Below are 20,899 nucleotides of genomic sequence, written 5' to 3' on the forward strand. Positions count from 1 at the left end.
TGTTGCAACAGAGAGAGAACAGCATCTTCCTTGCTAGAAAACTCGGTTTGTGTGTCACTTTCCTAACAAGACTTCCCTCAATGCCATTGAGTTTACTTTCTTTGCATAGAAAAGCTAAACAGTGAGCACACTGGTGCATAAGCCCTTCAACCATTGAGATATTGAATTCTGATCTTTAATAAACCAACACTGATTTACTTCACTGCTTCTGTTTGCTTAGTTAAGCTCCATTGGCATAAGAAAAGGCACACATAATTTAATCAGATTGCTTTTTTCATTTGATTTTTATTAATGCAGCAAGCAGGCACTGAACACTGTGAATTCTCTTTTCTCACCAGTAGAATGCCCCTTCCCCTGGCCCCAGAATGGAAGTTTGAAACTACAGCAAAAAAACAGCAATAAAGTACTGCAATTTATATAGAGATGTGTTCTGATTCTATGGGACATGCTTTTTGTTTTCAATCTTGCAATAAAAACATGCTTTGTTTAGAAAGCTGTGATAACCATACTATTCTATCCTTCTTAACCAAACAATCCAACCACCATCAGAGTCCAGGACATCTATCCAGCTGACTCGTGATTTTCAGGGCCCAGCCCATTCTGATGTTCTTAGTATTCTACAATCTAGTTCTCCCTACCTGTCTTCCTCCTGAATGAGAAGATCTTGTTTATCCTGGCCGTTACATTATGGTACATCTTTTCTGCCAGGTTTTGGCAGACTGGAGGCTGACTCATGACTTTGTAACATTCATAATCTGATTTAAAAAACCCAAACACATTGCATATCTGATTTTTATATATCAGGCTCGGAAGTTACTGCATGGATGTATTTAATTAGAATTGTATGTTGCCTGCCCAACTTCAATGCTACTCAGCATCTCCAGCAACTGCATTTTTTTTTCAAGTCCTATATTTCCCCAAGGGAACATGCGAACTTCCAGGGTAATTGTCAAAATGATATTTCCTAACTGATAGCCACAATTCCCCTTGGGGGAAAAAATCTCACGAGAGCTGGTAAGGGGAGAAGAGAACACCATGGAATTTCCTTGGTGGTGCCCTCTCTGGAGAACAGGTTTGAGAGTAGTGGGGGTTGAAGGGGGAAGGAATGGCAAAAGATTTGGGAGGCTGAATCTCCTTTCAACCCTGTGTATTTTGGAGATTCCCTTTCACACAAAGCCAGGAGATTTCCTGCGGAGACAGCTACTATTCCACTGGTTCCCACTCCCACCAGTGCAACTCCTAAGCCTAGAGTTAGGAGCAGACATGTGTTTCTACTGGCTTCAGAATATGTGAGCAAACTCAAGGCCCTCTCTATGGGTCCAATCCCACCATCATTTTGAAACCAATGGGAGGTTTGCTTGTGTAGAACTGCAGGACTAGATGTTTCTTCTTCTCTTGGTATGATGCAATTTTTTATGTTGGATGTGCGCTCATTTTGCTTCTAAACTTATCCAGTCATTTGGACTGCCGGCCTCTTTCCATGACAGTTCTCTACCCAATTTTCAAATCTATGATTTGAAATAAGAGTCTCAACGTACTCCTGACATGTAGGTTGAAATTTTCAAATGGGCTCAGCACTGGACTAAGTCCATAATTAGTTATGTGACTCCCGAGCTCTTGCACTCTTACTTTGGCCTGTCTGTATTGATCTATTGTCTTTTGTCTTATGCTTAGATTGTAAAGTCTCTGGGGCACAGGTCATCTTTTTGTTTTAGTTTTGTACAGCAGCTAGCACAACAGGGGTCTTGGTCCCTGACTAGGGCTCCTAGGTGCTATGGTCATAAATAAATAAATGAAATAATAGAGAATGCTTTACAGTTGTGGGAGTTTTATTATGGACTTCAAGGGGACAGAGTTAGGCCAATGTAGTATTTACAAAAGCACGCTATCTCTATGCCCATTGCCTTGTGGTACTGAAAGACTGGATTACATTTATAGATACATATATTTCAACAAAGTATATTCAGAGCAGCAGCAACAAAAGCTATGTCCAACATTTTCAGCTTTGGATGCCAGAAGTTATATAATTAAAAACTGGCCTGATCTGCAGAACACATAGTGATCACAGTGAAGCCTTAAATGTAGTGAGTTCACACGTCATTGCTAATTGGCAATGACAATATTATGGATTAATAATAAATTACAGATCTGGAGGGCTCCAAAGGACACAGATAATGCCGGACATATAAAATTTCACCCCATGTATTACACAATACTTCAGCTTAATTGCTCTCAGGATTCTTCAACATCCTAATTTAGTAAATATACATTTAAAAGAAAGAACTTAAACATGTATTCAAAGGCAGACCTGCACAGAATCCAGATATATTGAATACCACCATAGGAAAAAAAATACAACTGACATTAATTGCTTTAAGGGGATAACTAAACAAAAGAACCAAGTTGTTTGCAGTGTTGTTGTAGCCATGTTGGTCCTTGGATAGGAGAAAGGCAAGGTAAAATCTTTTATTGAATCAACTTCTATAGGTAGAAGGGCAAATCTTGAGATTCTGAAGAGGAGTTCTGTGAAGCTCAAAAGCTTGTCCCTTCCCCCCAAAGAAGTGGGTCCAATAAAATCTCTCTCTCTCTAAAATAATAATAATAATAATAAATAATAAAAACACCACACACACCAAAAACAAGGACAATCACAATGAGGAGAAACACTAATGTTAATTATTCTCCATTCCCTGATTTGCAGTATATGCATTTTATATATAGGGATATTCTGTAGTGCATTGATGTAAGACTTCTGAAATACCTATGGATATAGGGGTGGGTGGGTTCTATTTTCAACTTAAAACTGCAATTTCTTGGGTTTTAAACCTATATAAGCAGCATTCATGATCTGATTTAAACAATTCTTAACAGTTTAATTCTACATGAAACCCAGCAACAAAAGAAAGAGACTCATGAAAGCTATTTTGCAGGAGGCTGAAAAGATAATAAAACTGCAGAAATATCCATTGCATACTACTATATGGACCAACATTTAAAAATGGTATGGGTGACCTGAGTAAGTATAGGCCTGTTAGTTTGACATTGATCTTGGGTAAGATAATGGAGCAGTTTATTCTGGACATTGTTAATAAAGAACTAAAGGAGGGTAATGTAATTAATGCCAATCAACACGGATTTATGGAAAATAGATCATGTCACACTAACTTGATTTTTAAAAAAAATAAGATTACAAGTTTGGTTAATAAAAGCAATAGTGTTGGATTTCTGCTTGGACTTCTGCAAGGTGTTTGACTTGGTACCTAATGAAATGTTGATTAAAAAACTAGTATGATATAAAATTAACATGGCACACATTAAATGGATTAAAAGCTGGCTAACTGATATGTCTCAGAATGTAATTGTAAATGGGAAATCATCACTGAGCAGGTTTGTTTCCAGTGGGATTGGTTCCTGTCTCTGTTATTTAATATTTTTATCAGTGACCTAGAAGAAAACAAAACCCTCACTGATAAAGTTTACAGCTGGCAGACAAACCGGGCAAGTGGTAAATAATGAAGGGGACAGATCTCTGATAGTGTTCTGGATCACTTGGTTAGCTGGGTGCAAGCAAGTAACATGCATTTTAATGTGGCTGAATATAAATGTATCCATCTAGGAACAAAGAATACAGGCCATACTTAACGATGGTGGACTCCATCCCTGGAAGCAGTGACTCAAAAAGATTTGGGGTTGTGGTGGATTGTTATAAACCCTCACTAGAACAGAGGGGGTTATGGATCAACTCTGGGCTAAGGAGGCTTCACTCTTCTGCCCATGCCAAGCATTCTCGAGTTGGAGGCAGGGTCTAAAACCCAGTCAGGCAGCTTAGTCAGGGGCTGGCAAGCCAGGAAGGAGGGTAGGCCCTGGGAGCTGCAGGCGAGATGTGAGCTGAACCCACGTCGAGCCAGAGAGCAGAGGAGCCAGAGCACCCAGCGACTGGGACCAGGGTTGAAAGCCTGGAAAGAGACGCTCTCCAGAGATGGGCGGCAGCCGGATGGGATGCAGTCCAAGTTAGGAAGTGACCCAGGGAAGGTGACTTGAGGCTGACAACAGATGCCAACAGGTGAGCGGCAGAACCAGCTTCCTAAGGCCTTGGGTTGGAACCAGGTGGAGTGGAAGGGCCTGTGTTCCCCTCCCAACCCATACCCATTGCTACCCCAAGAACTGTATTCACTAGATGGAATTACCTCACTAGATGGAGTTACCGTTCCCTAAACCACACCTGTTAAGGGTGACTTATGTCGTAGGCACTAACCACTAGGCCGGAGATCCTCTCCCTCCCCCGCCACCAGATCACATGAATATTCAAGTGAACATGATTTCCCAATGCAACCCTGTAGCCAAAAGAGCTAATGCAGTGCTGGGACTCATGAATGGGAATCTCAAGTAGAGCAGAGAGGATATTTTACCTCTACATGTGGCACTGATGCAACCCCTGCTGGAATACTGTGTCAGGTTCTGGTGTCCACAATTCAAGAAGAATGCTAATAAATTGGAGATGGTTCAGAGAAGAACCACGAGAATGATAAAAGGATTAAAAAAACTTGCCTCATAGTGTCAGACTCAAGGAGCTCAATCTATTTAGCATAAAAACAGAAGGTTAAGGGGGTCATTTGATTACAGTCTATAAGTACCTGCATGTGGAATAAATATTTGGTAATGGGCTCTTCAGTCTAGCAGAGGAAGATTTAAACACAAACAAATGACTGGAAGGTGAAGATATACCTTATTTCTGGTCTGAATTTGTCTAAGTGTTTAACAGTGAGTAATTAACCATCAATATATCAAGGGTAACGGTGGGTTTTGAGATGGTAGTCACCCCGTCTCAAAGATATATTAGAATTGGAAAAAGATAAAAAAGGCTACTAAAATTTTTAGGGGTATGGAACAGCTTCCCTATGAGGAGAGATTAAAAAGACTGGGACTTTTCAGCTTGGAAAAGAGATGACTAAGGAGGGCTATGATAGAATTCTATAAAATCATGACTGGTGCAGAGAAAGTTAATAAGGAAGTATTATTTACTCCTCATAACACAAGAACTAGGGGTCACCAAATGAAATAAATAGGCAGAAGGTTTAAAACAAACAAAAAAAGATTTCTTCACACAACTCACAATCAACATCTGTCAACTCTTTGCCAGATGATGTTGTGAAGGCCAAGACTATAACAGGGTTCAAAAAGAACTAGATAAGTTAATGGAGGATAGGTCCATCAATGGCTATTAGCCAGGATGGGCAAGGATGGTGTCCCTAACCTTTGTTTGTCAGAAGCTGGGAATGGGCAACAGAGGATGGATCACTTGATGATAACCTGTTTCTGTTCATTCCCTCTGAAGCACCTGACTTTGGCTACTGTCAGAAAACAGGATACTGGGCTAGATGGACCTTTGGTCTGACCCAGTATGGCCTTCTTATGTTCTCCATCACTGACATTTTAAAAACGAAATTGAAAGTTTTTCTATAAAAGATCTACTCTAGCAATTATTTTGGGGAAGTCCTATGGTCTGTGTTATACAGGAGGTAAGACTACCTAATCACAATGGTCCCTTCTGGCCTTGGAATCTATGACCACATATAATCAAACGTATGGAATTAAAAAAAATATTACCCTATTGTTCTGTTTGCATTGCCACAAAAGCCATATTCAAACCAGAAGATTGTTCTGAGAAACATTTTTTATAGACTGCTACCTTAAAAAAAAAACTGTCACAAAAGTAAAATGTTATATGTCACAAACACACACCATCACTGTCCTTCTAACAGGTGATTGATTGCATATCTCTGGTTTGCCTGCTTTACATGAAATATAAGGGGCATTCACATTCAAAGGATCAGAGGATCTCCATCCCATTTAATAGTCAAATCACTCACTGTTCACACTGTATGACAAACTGTATTTCTAACTTTAGATATCCCACATAAGTGTATTCAGGATAAGTATTCTGCACAGTGTGATTCACTGAGGCAGGCTATTCAAATCCCCTTAGCACTTCACATTTGTTTGATGGAGACTTTGATTGGAATACATGTGACACCAACAGAAGCATTTCAACCAAGTTTGGTCGGTATTTGAATGGTAAAAGAGACGCAGGAACTCTTATGCCTCTAGTATTATTCAACTGCATCTTAGAAGCAATTCTTCCAGCAATGACTTAACCCTGGCTCACAAAGATACTTTAAAAGACCACAATATTTGCCTTTGCAATGTTCCATGATGCACCAACTAGCATGTACTTGCCAAAAAACTCCCCCGCAGGGAAGCATTATGAGTGTGTTTTATATGGGAAGGTATGGAAGATGGTATTATTTTTTTCTATGAACCACTAATTTAAATCAGTGGATCTTCTGTGCTTAGTGTGACCAGATGTCCAGATATTTAACCCTTTGTCCTGCATCCTGATCAACATATGATCAGGACACCATTTGTCCTAATATTCAGGTAAGGAGGTGAGCGGGAGGGAGGCACCAACTTCGTGGGTGCTCCAGCGTTGGAGCACCCACAGACAAAAATTGCAGCCAAGCTCCCCCCTTCCTCGCCTCCTTCTCCCCCCCAAACCCTCAGCGCACTGCGTCCCCACTCCTCTGCCTACCTCCAGGCGCTTCCCGCCAACAAACAGCTGTTTGGCAGCACTTAGTGCTTTCCAGGAGGGAGGGGGAGGAGCAGGGATGCAGCGCGCTCAGAGGAGGAGGTGGAGAAGAGCAGGTCAGGGGCAGGGACTTTGGGGAATGGGGTGGAATGGGGGCGGATGCTTGGGCAGGAAGAGGTGGGGGGTGGATGAGCACCCACCCGGCAGAGGGGAAGTCGGCGCCGTAGGGGTGAGTGGCAGGCAGGGGGGTGAAGAGGCGAGTGGTGGGCAGCGGGTGGTGAGGAGGGATGCAATAAGCCAGCAGTGAGCTAGGGTGGGGGTTGAGGAAGGGCGTAGGGGGGCAGAGTAGGGGCGGAGCCTGGAAGGCATGGGGGTGGACTAAGGGTGGGGCTGATGGCACTCCAATGTGTCCCGATATTTTAGTATTGTGATTTGGTCACCCTATCTGTGCTAGTCTTCTGGGGAGAGGCAGGGCTCAGAGGCTATTCCAGTCAAGGTGGAGGATCTAAGCGGCTAAGATATGCACTTTCTTGCCCATAAAAGTTTCATGTTTGTTCTCCCTTTCCCTTCTTCCCACCCCAAACCTAACACAAAAGGAATAAGCTAATAAAGTGCATGGTTTGCCCACTGTGAACTGAAAACATACAAAGATATTCTTCGGTCCCCTTCAAAAGCTTTATCCCATCCCACCTGAATCCCCTTCACATTATCCAGTTGAAACAGGGAGGGTGTGTGTGTGTGTGTGTGCGTGTGTGTTAACAACAACTTGTTTTTTTTTGTTTCCTGCTCCGAGTTACCTTTTACATGTCTTCATTCCAGGTATAACCATATTTCATTTTGTAATTCGCTTAGGGCAGGTCTACATTAAAACGGTGCCACAGCACCACTGTCGCACTTTAATGAAAATGCTCTATGCCGATGGGATAGAGCTCTCCTGTCAGCATAGTTAATCCACCTCCCTGAGAGATGGCAACTATGTCAACAGGAGAAGCTCTCCCACCAACATAGCACTGTCTACACCAGGGCTTTGGCCAGTATAACTAGGTCGCTCAGAGGTGTGGATTTTTCACATCTCTGAGTGACGTAGTTATACCAATGTAAGTCTGTAGTGAAGACCAGACTTTATTCTCTAGACACAACACTATCCCTAGTCTTATGATGAGATAACTGGCTCTGTGGATGAGGGGAAAGCAGTGGATGTGTTATTCCTTGACTTTAGCAAAGCTTTTGATATGGTCTCCCACAGTATTCTTGCCAGTAAGTTAAAGTAGTATGAATGGACTATAAGGTGGATAGAAAGCTGGCTAGATCATTGGGCTCAACGGGTAGTGATCAATAGCTCCATGTCTAGTTGGCAGCCGGCATCAAGCAGAGTGCCCCCAGGATAGGTCCTGGGGCTGGTTTTGTTCAACATCTTCATTAATGATCTGGAGGATGGTGTGGACTGCACCCTCAGCAAGTTTGCAGATGACACTAAACTGGAAGGAGTAGTAGATACGCTGGAGGGTAGGGATAGCATACAGAGGGACCTAGACAAATTAGAGGATTGGTCCAAAAGAAATCTGATGAGGTTCAACAAGGAGAAGTGCAGAGTCCTACACTTAGGACGGAAGAATCCCATGCACTGCTACAGACTAGCAGTTCTGTAGAAAAGGAACTAGGGGTTACAGTGGACGAGAAGCTGGATTCGATAGTGTGCCCTTGTTGCCTAGAAGGCTAATGGCATTTTGGGCTGTATAAGTAGGGGCATTGCCAGCAGATCGAGGGATGTGATCATTCCCCTCTATTCAACATTGATGAGGCCTCATCTGAAGTACTGTGTCCAGTTTTGGGCACCACACTACAAGAAGGATGTGGAAAAATTGGAAAGGAGTCCAGCAGAGGGCAACAAAAATGATTAGGGAGCTGGAGCACATGACTTATGAGGAGAGGCTGAGGGAACTGGGATTGTTTAGTCTGCAGAAGAGAAGAATGAAGGGGGATTTGATAGCTGCTTTCAACTACCTGAAAGGGGGTTCCAAACAGGATGCATCTAGACTGTTCTCAGTGGTAGCAGATGACAGAACAAGGAGTAATGGTCTCAAGTTGCAGTGGGGAAGGTTTAGGTTGGATATTAGGAAAAACTTTTTCACTAAGAGGGTGATGAAGCACTGGAATGGGTTACCTAGGGCGGTGGTGGAATCCCCTTCCTTAGAGGTTTTTAAGGTCAGGCTTGACGAAGCCCTGGCTGGAATGATTTAGTTGGGGATTGGTCCTGCTTTGAGCAGGGGGTTGGACTAGATGATCTCCTGAGGTCCCTTCCAACCCTAATATTCTATGATTCATTCAGTTGAGATATGGTATGTTGGATCATCCCTTTTAAAAACATGTTTATGCAGATCACTATCCCTCTAACTAGTGGGTTGGAAGGCACTGAGCATTTTCTAGGAGGGGATGAGTGCCTTTGACTCCCACCAAAGTCAATGAGAGTTGAAGGTATTCACAACGGCCTACAGGCTGTGCTAATCACCTGACAGGATCAGGCCCTACTGAGCACTGTGGGTGAAATCCAGGCTCCACTAAAGTCAATTGCAAAACTCTCACTGTCATGAATGCAGCCAGAGTTTCACCCTACTATTCTTTCACAAAATATTACAAGACATCATGAGCAGCCATTTTGTTTACTATGGAACTGTATTTTTTATGCTCAAAAACAGATTTTAATTTCACCCTTAATTTATTGTAGAAGAGTTAATGATCAAATATTATTTATATTGCAGCATCATTTCATGCTCCCAACTGACATTAGGGCATCACTGTGCTAAGCACTGCACAGACACACACAGATAGGGACCATCCTGGTCCCAGAAAGCTTACAATATCAATAGATAAGACAGTCAAAGGTGGGAGAGAAAATGAGAGCTAGAATGACTTGTGCAAGTTTGCAGAGTGGTAGCACCAGGTCTCATGATTTTCAATCCATTACCCTATCCACTACACCTAACTGATTCAATATAGTTACTTGATTAAGAATATGAACATAGATCTTACCTTTAAACCTTTGCTATGTAATATAGATATTTTAATATAATAAATTACATTTCGTATTTTGTCCTGGCTCTCTCTTCTTTAATTTTCTGCAGCTTCCATTAAAAACTGAATAATATAATTAGCTCAGCTCCTTCTGCTGATTATAAATAAGCAGCTATTACCTAGAATTCACACTGGTTACATTTTAAAAATATCTAATACCCTACTGGATTCTTTACTCAACTGTATCCTTAATGTTCTACCTGAACTAACAAGATATCTTCCTTGTATTCTTGTGGAAAGTGTAAACTGAAGTCTGCCAGTCCATTTATGTGTCTGCCTGCTTTGGTAGAAAAGTCAACATTACACATATTTTACTTCATTAGTTCATATTATTATTTAATCCATGTAGGAAGCAGGAAAGGAAGAAAGCAGACTAGTTTAAATGCTGTCTTCTGCATCTACATCATCATCACTGAATGGGTCTCATGATGGAGAAAATATAGGTTTGATTCTTCCATCTGGTGCATGGTACACTTGACCAAATAAATGCAAGTTACACCAAAAATTATGCTAATTTATGAGCAAAGGGATAGGGAACATCATAAGGTTGTACATATATCCTGATCATTTTAAGAAAACTGCAGAAAATGCTGCCATGACCTTCCAAGAGGTGGTGTGGTTCGGGCCATTAGTCTTGTTATAATTCACTATATCTTACAGGTAGAGCAGGATTATTTAAAAAAAAAAACAACAAAAACACGATCAAAACTAGGAACTTGGTTTCTAACAATTTCCACCCCCACATCCATTTTCCTACTAGCTGTTCACCTGGGATACAGAACAGCATTCACATTATCCACTCATCTAACACATTCTTGCTGCCTGTCTACCTGTTTCTGTTGATAGCTCCAATTGCCACCATCACGCATCTGTGCTATGCACAATAGTGATATTTCATATTGAGACGATTGCTGCAGTAACCAGCAATCTGTTGAGTCTTCCGAGGCTGTATATGATTGTGCTTTTCCACACTTAAGAGAATGTTGCGTGCACTTCCTGATGCAAAACCCCTATTCTCACTGAAACTGACCTACCAGTGACTGATTGTTGCTCACATTGCAGGTTCGCGTGGTTTCAATGGGAGAATAGGATGCAATTTATACTTTTGTAGTACATTTTTAGAGCACATTTTCCCATGCTTTTTATTTTAAACACACATCAATGGGAAATGAAGTCAAAGATACTTTAATGATCAAAGAAACTGCATTGCATGTTTAGATTCTCAGTCCAAACCAATCTCTTCTCCTCCCTTCTCTTCACAAATGATATGCAGTTCTGGGGCCTGATCCAGCACGTGAGACGAATTCTCAGTGACCTCAGTGGGAGCTCTGCTTGGGGAGGGCAGACAGCATGGCCCCTTCAGTTTAATAAAGAAGATTCAGTGAACATCTCACTGCACACCATGTTACAGTGTGAATATTTACGTGCAAGCCAGATGTGTTATATACCTTGATGGTAATTAAGCCTGCAGGTCCAAGACAGAACTGCTGTATGCAAGCTCACTTGGTGAAGTTTAAAATATCCCCATTATCTATGGAATACGGACTAATCTTTTACAGAAAGTGCATGGAGTACTAAAATTGCTACAACTATGTATTAATGGGGATCACCAAAATCTGAGAATATACTGAATCTGGTTTAGGGAAGGACAAGGTGTTGTACTTTAATAGGTGTACTGAGGATTCTGGTTGATGTTAAAGGAATATGTTACAAAATGCATTATATTAGACAGCTATAGAATGCGGGGGGGGGGGCGGGGGTGTAGATGGAATGATTTCAAGAAAATGGAAACCTCTTTCAGGTAAAGTGGAACAAAGTGATCTTCACCGGCAACTGCTCTCTATAAAGGTCCCTATCTCTAATATTCAACTACTCTTCCTTTCCATCATCACTAACTCCCTTCAGAATCTCAAGTGTATTGATCATTCTGACTTCTCAGCTTTCTCCTCCTGTATGAGGCTTCTTCCCCTCATAGATTCCGCAGTTTCTATTTATAACCTCACTCCTACATGGAGTTTCTTTGAAGAAGTTGTCTGCCTTCAATATATGATTCTCCTCTTCAGTACTGCTCTCCCAAAATCTCTCCCGTGCTAAGAAACTATTCTTCTTCCTTAATGGGACACTTACGACTTTCAGCATCGCCACCCCTTCTCTACTTTGGAGTAGCAAGTTGAAGGGGAGAACCCATCGCCTTCCATTTCCTCAAGATTTCGCTGACTATTTCAAAACAAAAAATCAATGCCATCCAACACAAACCCTTCTTCAGCACCTCTCTCCCCCCTTCTCCTGTTCCCTCTTTTCATAGGCTTCTCCTCCTTTATTGAATGAGCCTCTCTCCTGTCTTCCTCCAACCTCACCCTATCTAGGGTTTCATTCCATGCTCATCACCATTGTATCCGAGTGCCTATCCTCTCAACCAATACCCCACCCCAATGTCTAGCTCCCTGTAGTATTTTCTTTTGTTTTTTCCCCAAGTGAATGGCCATGCTGTACCACATTTTATTTCTTATTCTTCTCATCTCTTCCCCTGCAAGCACTTTCCTCTATACATTTTTGTTTCCATCTTCCTAAAATCCCTCTCTTCTCTCCACCTGGCTTGTCCAACTTCCAACATCTCCTGTCTCCTCTTCAGCCTCCTGCAACCTGGCTTTCACCCTCTCCTCACCAGTGAAACTGCTTTCACTAAATGACATTTTACCAAGTTACTGTAAATAATTCAGGTACCATGTTAATAATGCACAGCAAAGGAAGAAATAAAGTAAGAGGTACAGGAAAAGGAAAGAGAAATTTTCAGCAGAGATCTGAAATGAGATTGAGAGATACAATAAGATTTCTGTACCAGGTGAACTTCAGACAATTGCACTACAACTGGCATATGAGTCTTTTTCTCTGATGAGGCTAGGGGAGCCTGGTGCTAAATAAACAGAGAGGGGAATAGAAAACAGCGGTTCATGAGGTGGCCTGGAGTAAGTCCATAGAGGAAGATCTTAAAACCATTTTTAAACTAGATGAATGAATGGGGAGCAACTGTAAATTTAAAGAACGGAGGATGGTTATGCTTCATTATACTTGTGACAAGACAGACAAGCGGTGTTGTGTGTTCGCCTTGAGGGTTTCCTACTTTTAAGACAGTACTTTTCTCAAATAGTGTACATATTTGTATTAACACTAATAGTTCCATACTTGCATAAGTACAAGATGAGGCAACGCTGCCTAGTCAATGCAATGGTGAGAACTTTGTATGGGTCTATTGTTATTCTGCCTTTGAAAGGATGCTGATGAAATTGCAACACAGTATGTGGACTGTTTTTCACAATGAATGGGATTTGCAGACTCTCTGTCATAACTTCCAGCAAATTTCTTTGATCCATTCTGTTCTGAGGGCAGGATGGCCTTAAACCAGTTGATCCAACAACTTTTCAACATTCTCACTACAAAGATAGCTGCATTTTTCCAGTCACACAATGGAACCTGAGAGTTGTGTTTGTGTGAGCAGAGTGCTGAAGAAAATATAAATTATATTCATCCCCAAATAAAAGAATAAGAGCTCTCTGCAACATCAGTCAATTCCAGCTCTGGATAATAGGAAGAGACACACACATTCCCTTCACTTTTGCAATTAGCAAGAATATTAAGCATAGCAACAATGTGATTTATGATGTTTCTGAGCTTGAGGTCCGTTATTTCCATGCACATATGAAGAATTCTTTAAATGCTACATCTTTCTCACACAGATGCTTTGTAGGGAAATCTGTGATTTCACTTTAGGTTTTCTTCTGAGGAAATGGCCATGCTGTGTCACATGTGAACTCACGACATGTGACAGAAGATGATTTAATCTCTTTGAGTCAGCTGGTTTGTTGGAAAACAGGCTTTGTTCCAGAAACTTTAAAAGGCTTATTCAAGATTACTCTTTTTAGGAGGGAGGGGGGTCTGCTTGAGTCCCCTATCACAATCCTAGGATCCTTACTCCAACACCATTGAATGCTTCTGGGGGAGATCATATCCCAACCTGCAAGCCATGCTTTTCTTACTCTGGTCCACTTTTGGCCCATTTAGTCCCTATCTGGGTGCTGGACAATCAGTCTCCTGTAACTTGAATCTATGGTTGCTTTCCCTCCCTTGCCCTCCAAAACACTTTTTGATAGTGTAAGCCCTAGCCTCTGCCTCTATACAGTCCTGAAGCTTCTGTTGCTCCTATCAGCAGCCACATGTTCTTAGCCTGGGGTGAGATGTTCTATAATCTCTTGTGTTCTCCTTGTGCTCTATGATCCTGTGTGCTGTCACCCCCCCCCCCCACACACACACAGTGGCATTCCCAAACCATAGTTCATGGACTTGAAGTGCAACAGCCATTGTAAGATTATTGGGAGAAACCACACAACATTACTGCAGATAAGCATAACAATAACACTAAGTGAAAATTTAACAATCCACTCTTGAAACAAAGCTCATCAACTCTGGGGCAGTTTTTAGAAGCTGAGTATGTCACCAGAAAAGTTTGTTGCACCTAAATCTCTCTCTCAGAATAATTTATTAGCACAGCTTCTGCCTACAAATTATTCCCACACAAAACAAAAACAAACAAACAAACAAAAATATTGCATAGTGCCCAACATTGCAGCCCCTACCACTCCTCCCGAAATGTGTCCGCATAAGAGGGCCTGTACACAAACCCGGAGTGAGTTTCTGGTTCATTAAGGACAACCAAATCCAGATTACTTTTGAATGAATTCAGATGACATTTTTCATCTTCATTTTCATCATGTTTTGTATAACTCTTCTCCCTTCTTATAAGGCTTTGCAGGTAAAGCATTTAAAAACTGTTGAAACTATCTTGTTTTAAATTTTTTTCCCCATGCATACACTTTTTTTTTTTAAGCACTGTTCATCTTATCTAGTTGTTTTTAAAAAAGGCAAATAATGAAGAAGAATCTCTCAATTTTTTAGACATCTTCAATTTTATCTTGTAAAATTATCATTTCACTTGAGTGGTAAAGCTCCCTGCCTGCCCTTTTACTGGTACATGCATCAAGCTAAGGGATATCAATAAGAGTAAAGCAGGATTTCATGGTACCAACTTTTCCACTCAACTTCTCTGGGTAGCACTTTATACTGAAAAGTTTATGATTTCAGCACTAGAACATAATGAGCGTATCTTTGGTTTGTGACAGGTGTTTGCTACTGCAAGCTTGAAAATAACCTCCTAACCTCTGAGAAGTGTTCCTTGGATGCCAGATCTGAATTTTGAAAAGGTTGACTTTGTTAAATTACATTGAATAGCACGCATCAGCTAAAATCTAAACTTTGAAAAACAATAAACTAAATTTCAGTTCACCAACAGATTTATTTCAGTACTGCAATCAAGACAAATCTGACTTTTCAACATACTACTTTATAACCAAAATGACCTTCCACAGGGAAATATGTAGCAGATCTAATCAGCCTCTGTGTTCAACTCTGTATTATCACCATGTCATCTGAAGAGGAGCAACCCACAGTTCTGGCATCATTCATTATATAAATTAATGACAGGCAAAACTCAAAGGGTTTGATGCAAATCAAGAAATCATGTGTGACAACACCTGTGTTTTATTGGTATATGCATCAACTTGAAACAGTTCAGATTCTTATCCTCAAATTCAAGTCTTTTGATCTAACCTCACATTCCCCTGGAAGTTTCTAGGTGAGCCAATTGCCCAAATCTACACCACAGTTAGCTTCTTCCTTCTTTCCCAGGCTCTAGTCAACACCTTCTATTGAAGATCTGTGGGGCTTATCAGTTCAATTAGTCATCTTCACTGAATGGGCCTAACACTGTTCTGTCAGCCAGGCTCTCTGATGGGGCCCAGGCTGCTAAATGACTTGACACAGTGGAGTTTCTCCCCTCCCTCTCAAACTCCAGAATGTAGAAGATTGAGGTTCACTCATTTTCAATAAGAAACATTTCAGGTTTGGTTCAGTTTGAGACAAATTTATAATTTATCCAAACTGATTTCCCAATACTGTAGCTATTGATATAGCCACCGAATGCTCACAGTTGTTTCTAGTCAACTTCATCCTTGGGCTGATTTCTGAAAGGGAAGTAGCTCTGAACCGTGCTCATTTGCACACTTGCACATCATCATTGCATAAGCTAATTGCCAGTTGATTCATGCATGTAGTCATGATAATTGCACAAATGAAGCTCACAGCTGTACACATAATACCCCTTAGCCATGTAGTATTATGCATGACTCAGGGTTTCTGCTCTTTTGAAAATCAGGTTCACCATAAGCAATTTGGCTTTCACAGCTCAGAAGAAACTACTGTAAAATTTTGAAATCTTCTCCCTTGCTCCCCCCAGCCCCCTTACATAACTAAAGTAAAGGCCTGGCAGAACTGCAGTCATTTGGGAAAGAACAGGGGCTGCTCCATGCCTATCCTCCCAGAACCATGGAAAAAGATAGGGAGAATATGGCTCTTTCCACCATGCTATCTCTCCAAATGCACCAGGAAGGGAATGCATAGGTTCTGTGCACCCAGGAACTGTGGGAGGAAATCCTCTCCAGATGCTCCTCAAAGGCAAACACAGCCTCCTAGCATCCCCACTGCAGGACTATGTTTGAGTCCTTAACGTTCATAAAGTATTTTGAGATCCTTGGATGCTTACTTGTTTCTGTATAAGCATTAAACATTGTTATTTCTTAGTTATTGGTGTGGCCATTAATTAACCCAATATGATTGGTAATCAATATTTTAATACAGTTTAACATGCTGTATAAGCAAACTGAGCCAGTGACATGTCACCTGAAGAAGAAATTTTACTTCAATTGTTTAATTAATTTGTGATGCAAGTTCTATTCTGCTGCATGTACCCCTTCCTTCCCCTCAGGCAGATGGGTTTTACAGTAATCACATATCTAGTCTAAGTCATCACAGAAAACAACTTCAGCACAGGCAGGAAAGGTTAAATATTCTTAAAATGCAAACAAAATGAATTTTTAAAAGCTTCAAAATAGTCTTGGAACCATAAGGCCCTTTTCCCAGCCACTGGAAGTTCTTTTAACAAAAGATGCTCTTAAGTTCTGCAGCCTTCTCATTTGTCAATTCAGAGATTTCTCTGTCTCCTCTGCTCCATACTCTGTATAATTTAAGGTGACTCACTGTACAGGAAAGTTCACCTTCCATTAAAATGTTTTCTTTAGTAAGCACTCTCCTGCAAGTGCTGTAGTGTAAACATGAGTGGCTACGAATACGAACATTTATTAAATAGAACTGATGAATATTTCAATACCTAGGGGAGAGCAATTCACAGCTCAATCTTTCAGGCCGTTTTAAGTGCAGCACAGGACAATTCCACTACATCTTCCATTAATATTTAATTGCCCATTTTATTCTGTTTACCTTTTTGGTTAATATATAATTTAAAGCCCTTCTACTAAAAAGGATGAAAAAAAATGAACAACTGTTAGTCTGCTTTTAACAAATCTCTGGTGAGAGCTTTTGCTTCATTTAAAATTCATTGCAAAGAATTTTTATTTAATATCAGTAACGCAAACCTCAGGTATTAAAGTAAAACTTGGAAGCAAGTGTTGTGTAACATTCCTGATGCTGACTTGGATTTGATTTACATCAGTTTCTGACTGTTTGCCATTGACAAAGCGGTAAAGCAACCTGTGATGGTGCCATGTGTGATAACCCAGTCAAGGAAAGTCCTTGTAACCTGACTGGACAAAAAAATTGCTATGGCAGAAAGCTGGCCACACAGCAGTAAGTGATGTTCTTATAGTCCTTTCTACATAGGTTTTACTGGCTAGGGAAAAGGTATTATACTAAGCAGAATGAAACAACATTCCAATAGGGAACACTCTCATCGTTATAGAAGTGGAGACTGTGATTGCTAAATACTTCTCTTCCTTTTGGTGCATACATGTAGAAACCTATTAGATTAGTAGACATACAGCCCTGCTAATGCCTGGGATTATTCCTTACCTAATCTGATCAATATATTTTGCAGGTACTATACATAGGATTTTAAAGCAATGCTCATAGGAGTGGAATACCTGATCTGCACTTGCCAGTCATCAGGATTTCACAACATATCACAGAAGTTCAACAGAAGATGAAGGTGATAAAAATTAGCAGGACCTGTCAATTAAGGTGCACAGAACAATGCTGGTGAATAGCAGTACTTACCAAACTACAGTGAATACTGAGAGAAATTGGCAAAACATACCTAAATAATGCAGTTGGACAATGCCTATTACACACGCGTTGTGTAATGGTTTATTGCATCCAGTTCTTCTAGAGTTCACAGATTTGATCGGACCATCAATAGGCAGAGTAAGCTGAGCACTCCTGATATTCTTCGACACACACAATGCAGTACAGGCAATGACAAACTAATAGACTAGCGGCTGCCAGGCTCCCTTTTCACGCCTCCTGGCAGGCATGAGGAAGGAGCAGGATAAGGTATTGGATTGCGTGGAATTCCAGACACACAGTTTAATGATGATACAATGTCCTGCCACTGCAATGTGATGCTAGCATTAGAGCATTGCATCAATGTGTGATGGATTATTTGGAATCATGGCATCTCATTGTCGGGATATCACTCTGCAATTATTTTGTTATTCTCTGCAAGGCTGTACAGTTAAGCAAAACTAATTTAAAATAATAAGAAAGAGGAGTGTTGTCCAGGACTCTGATTTTTTTTTAATGTTTGCTAATTTGTCAGTTATTTAAAACTAACAGTGGATAATCAGAAAAGGCAGCACCTAAGCTCTAATTGCCACTTTGGTAGTTTTACAGCAATGCATTGAGACATGTAAAAGCAAAATATTCCTGTCCTTGTTCTAAGTTCAGGTTAGGTTTGGTTTTTGAAAATTGTTGGAGGGGAAGTACAACAAGGGCATCATGTTAATCTTATTTCTTGCATCACAGCCTTGCAGAAAGGCCTTTTGTTGTTGGTTTTCACAAAGATCTGTCAGGTCTTCCCAAAGCCACTGCCTACCAACTGTCTTTTCACTCTAATTTATGATGTGTGAGAAGATTAAGAGCATGGTCATGTGGTGCTTTCTGGTGATGTTTTAACCAACAATACTTACTTACACAAATCACTGTCATGTGACAGCAAATTTGACAACATTTAGCTGAAAGTACTTTTTTTCCTGCAAAGCCAGACCCCAAAAGTTACACTCAGCTCCATTCCCATTCTCCAGATCTGTCTGGAGCTTTTAGGGTAATCTTTCCCATACGCTTCCAAGTATTGAGCACTGATAGAATTTTGTCATGCATTTACACCACTCTTATTTAGATGTTAGAAACCTTTTTGAAAATGAAAAAAAAATGTGAAGGAATTAAATTCTGTAGCTGACTTATTTTTGACTTCTTTCAATTTTCTTTCACTATCATTATATGATGGCAACATTTTATTTAAAAACGTCATTGAGCAAACTAAGGTATGATTCAGCACAGCACATAAGCACACACATAACTCAGTGGAACAAGTAGTTCCATTGACTGCAATAGCTTAACTGGAAACACAGACATAAGTGTTTGCACGGATGGAATCTAATGTGTTACATTCGAGGTAAAATGAGAAGATAAGCATATTTATGCATTCAGAGAGAGAGAGAAAGACAGTCAGACAACACACCAAATATTATGGAAAGGCAATACCAATTCTAATCAAGCCTGCTTTCTCTTTTTAAAAAAGGAAAAAAAAATGAGTAACTAAACCAAAAAATGAACATGGGCAAAATAGCAGAGCTACAATTCTTGAAAGTGAAAATTTGCTATCTGTACAAGTCCATCTGCTTATAGAATACAGTTAGTATATTCAAGAGTGTTGCATGCCATTTTTCTGCCCTTGAGTCAAATTCCTATGTTAGTAGGAGAAGGCTAACAATTATACAAATATTTATCAGTTTGATAAGAATAGGGCACGTGCAGAAACTCTCCACAAGTTTAGCCACAGCGAGGATCAGGCTAGATCGTCAATACAGAATGAGAGGAAGTTTACATTATTTTGTTTGACTGAAACCTTGAACTGTCGGTGAAATTTTGTAGTATCTATTCTCAAAAAAACAACTTATTTATACAATGCTGGTCATGGTTTAAAGCAGGAATGGGAGGGAGCAACAGCCTCTGCTAAAAGCAAAACAAAATCACCTCTCTCTGACCTCAGTGAGCGTTACTCTATATCCTCAGTTTTTCCATACAACAACCCTCCAATTAGGCGTGAGAGCAGGAAATGGTAGTTTCCCTGTACCCCAGTGACAATCCTAACCTCACAGCTTCACTTCTTTCTCCGTATGACAGGCAGCAACATGCTTTCCCAGGCCTCCTCCCTCTCCAGTGCTGCCATCTCCCATGATTTGCAGGAAAATAACATGATCACCAATGGCTTCTACCTTTGCTCCCCTATGGACTTGATGCACAGAACCTGGTTCTGCTTGGTGATTATGCATAATGTGCAAGCTCCATTTTGCCTACTGACTTATTTAAGCCATGAACGCTGACCACATCTTCCAAGGCTCTAAAGTATGCAAAGCATATGAATGTGAAATATGATCTCATGCTATTTAAAACCATGCAGATAATCCTTAAAAGGTCATTGCCGAGGGTGAAAGCAATGCATTTTCTAGGAGCAGAAATTACTCAATTCTACTTTTTTTTGAATGAGCCAAATCTAGTTTCTTCACCTACCCAATCAGAGAGTTTTCCTACATGGTGTCAGACATTAGAATGGATTTGGTTAGTTACAGTCTCAGCTTGGTCATTCTTTGCATATCCTATTTCCACCCAGTTTCTTTCTGGGAACTGATGCAATTTCATCACAACACATGTGTCTTCCAATTAGTGGTCAGGTACTAGCATAGCCTTTGCTAAGTATCAGAATCCTCCATCCAATGCCTGGAGATGGTATGTGCATGCTAAATGTTCGGCTTGAATTAAGATCCTCATGGGCTCTAGGAAACAGCGCTACAGATGAGCTAAAAGTTATCCTATTCTGGGTTTCGCTCTTCTAGGTTTCTTTCAACCTCGAATACACGTTGCATGCTACTTTATGACTTAGTGCCATACAGCTCTGAGTCCAAATTTCAGTAAGTGGAGACAGAGATTGGGTGAAAACCATTAGTCCATAGTTTATTAAACAGTAATAATATCTGCAGTCTAAACTAAACCTTCTTACACCCTTTTTGGTGCAACGCAAGTTTATAAACATGTCTGCTAAAATTTTTCTAGTCCCTATTC

General features: G+C 40.6%; 1 long non-coding RNA gene across 2 annotated transcripts in view; it reads right to left on the reverse strand.

Annotated features, from left to right (window-relative positions):
• LOC120408126 overlaps window positions 1-20,899 on the reverse strand; it is a 60,385-nt gene that overhangs the window by 36,229 nt on the left and 3,257 nt on the right. The window lies entirely within an intron of this gene.

Source organism: Mauremys reevesii, linkage group 6 (genome assembly GCF_016161935.1).
Source record: "Mauremys reevesii isolate NIE-2019 linkage group 6, ASM1616193v1, whole genome shotgun sequence".
Classification (NCBI taxonomy): Eukaryota; Metazoa; Chordata; order Testudines; family Geoemydidae; genus Mauremys; species Mauremys reevesii.